The 2,500-nt window shown below is 36.1% G+C and overlaps 1 protein-coding gene across 2 annotated transcripts in view; it reads right to left on the bottom strand.

The window, feature by feature from the left end:
* Nucleotides 1–2,366, bottom strand: part of LOC123507948 (lactosylceramide 1,3-N-acetyl-beta-D-glucosaminyltransferase A-like) — a 24,430-nt gene extending 22,064 nt beyond the window's left edge. Inside the window, exon 1 of one of the 2 annotated variants that reach the window (XM_045261310.1) lies at nt 2,242–2,366. The gene's annotated coding sequence lies outside the window, so the exon portion shown is untranslated. The remainder of the gene's footprint in view (nt 1–2,241) is intronic. The other variant, XM_045261311.1, reaches the window with a different exon arrangement.
* Nucleotides 2,367–2,500: the final 134 nt, after the last annotated feature.

The following is a 2,500-nucleotide window of genomic DNA, read 5'->3' as shown; positions in this document are numbered from 1 at the left end:
AAACAGCGAATGAATGAAGGAGGGAATGAAGGAATGAAGGAAAAAGGAAGAAAGAAACAAAGGAGGCAAGGAAAGAAGCAAGGAAGAAATCGAAGAGGAAGAAAAAAAGGAAAAACAAAAAAAATAAATAAATACGGAAGGAAGGACGGAAGGAAGAAAGTAAATACGGAAGAGAGAGAGAGAGAGAGAGAGAGAGAGAGAGAGAGAGAGAGAGAGAGAGAGAGAGAGGTGTGTCTTCCGTTACTGGGCTTAAAACAAATGCCTCTCCACTTTTCCTCCTCCTCCTCCTCCACTAGTGTTACCTTCCTTGAAATATTCTCACGACGAAGCCACGCACGCAACTCTACAATGACCACTGAAGTGTGTGTGTGTGTGTGTGTGTGTGTGTGTGTGTGTGTGTGTGTGCGCGCGTCTGTCGGTCTGTTTATCTTCCGGCATGTTTCATTTTTAGGTCTCTCTCTCTCTCTCTCTCTCTCTCTCTCTCTCTGGCACCATATGGTCGATGTGCAAAAAAGGAAGTACTGCCGCATCATCTTATTTTTTTTCCTCGTTATTGTCATTCATTTTCAGTTCACTTTGATAACAACACTGTCATTTTTGTTATTCTTTATCTCATTATCTGACGCTCCGGGAAACAGCTCAGTCTTGTTCCGTCTGCCACTTAATAACATAACGGAAATGAATTTAGTATGTTATATCAGTTTAACTTTTTATTTTTATTTTTCAAGAGGGAAAGTATGTACAGGAGAGAGAGAGAGAGAGAGAGAGAGAGAGAGAGAGAGAGAGAGAGAGAGAGAGAGAGAGAGAGAATAAAAACATGGTGAGTAAAAAAGGAAAAACTTCAATTACTGGTCGCTTATCATAACAAAAATAATGAAAAGAATTAACGAATATGACGAACAAGAAAGCAGAACGTGAAAGTAAAAGAAAAGTAGTTAATTTCTATAACGCAATAATTAGTGTACATGTGTGAATGTAAAAAGAAGAAAAGATAAATTTAGGATCCTTTATCATCGTTATAACTTGCTGATAAAATTTTCACACTAAAAAACGTGTGCAAATGTTTTATGATGATGATGCAAATTTTTTTTTTACCTCTTCAGCGCCATGACACGTTTTCATATTAATTCTGTTTACTATTTGGTGATTTTATACAGCTTCAGAAACTTATGTGGGGATTGAAATAGTGAAGACTCTGGCTATTGAGCTTCTGACCTCCATAGACCCTTCCTAATGTAAATAGAAATTGTCTGATAACACCAAAAACTCTTGGTTAAAATGCGTCCCAGTACTGAAAGGGTTAATGTTTTGTCATAACTCGTAGTGTATCTAGAGTGAAAGAATGTTGGATAGTAGCTCAGTACGAATGAATAGATGAAGGAGTTGAAAGATGAGTACTTATATCAGGAAATAAGATGAAATAAACAAGACGTAAAGTAAGATTTTCTACTCTTCAAAAACAAATAGAAAATTATTCCTTCGAAAAAAAACGCATTCAGCTTCTCAGGTCAAGCAACACAACAAAATTGATAAATAAATGAACAAATGAAGAAATAAACAATTTTCTTTTCGCTCTAACAAAAATTATAAGAAAAATATATTAGCATTAACTTCTTCAACTTTACATCATCTCAATAAAAACTTGAATCTTAAAGGGAGAAATTAGAAACATAATGTAATGAAATGCAATTAAATAAAATAACATATACATCAGGTAACCAAGGACTAATTAACACAATATTTTCACAGGTAACCATCTCACCTAACCTAATCTTTCAGGCAAACCGACACAATTAGACCTTTAGTTCAGGTAAGTCAAAACCAATATATTCAATCAATCCTTTGTGTCGACGTCAATAAATTCAGTCTTTCAGGCGAGACATCACTAATATATTCAAATTTTCATTTCATTAAGTCGACACTAAATTTCAATAGTTAACTAAGTCGACACCAGTGAATGAAAACACCAGTTGACTTATTTCAAACCAACTAAGTTAATCTCACATTTAAGTCAAAGTCAATAAATCAACCTTCCACGGAAATCTTAATTAACAAAAGACCTTAAAAAAATACCTTAAAAATAAACTGAATTTCCATGGTAAGCCAACACCAGTAAGTTTGATCTTTCATTTGAGTCGAACCAATAAACCAATCTCCCAGCTATCAAAATCAACAAATAACCTTAAAAAAACACCAAACACACTTCCTTGAGCCTTATGATACCTTAACTAATCATCTCACCTTCAGAACACTTGGGTATCAAGGTAAAATCTGACCTTGAGACTCCGGGCGCGTGCTGGCCAGGTAACTGAGCACCAGCGTCATACCTCCTACCTGCATGACGGCTGGAGCCACACTGATTCAACAGCTGGTGGTGTTAGTCTCGACCCCAATGCTGAGGCCCTCGTACTTCAGGTGAAATTACTGTACTTGCCTTATGCCTTAGAAACGGAACGTATTGTGATTAAGTAGCGTTATGAGAGCAAACTGTTCCATACGA

The sequence above is a fragment of the Portunus trituberculatus genome, chromosome 23 (assembly GCF_017591435.1).
Source record: "Portunus trituberculatus isolate SZX2019 chromosome 23, ASM1759143v1, whole genome shotgun sequence".
Lineage (NCBI taxonomy): Eukaryota > Metazoa > Arthropoda > Malacostraca > Decapoda > Portunidae > Portunus > Portunus trituberculatus.
Note: the sequence above shows the minus strand (reverse complement) of the source record. Positions and strands in the feature narration are given on the sequence as shown.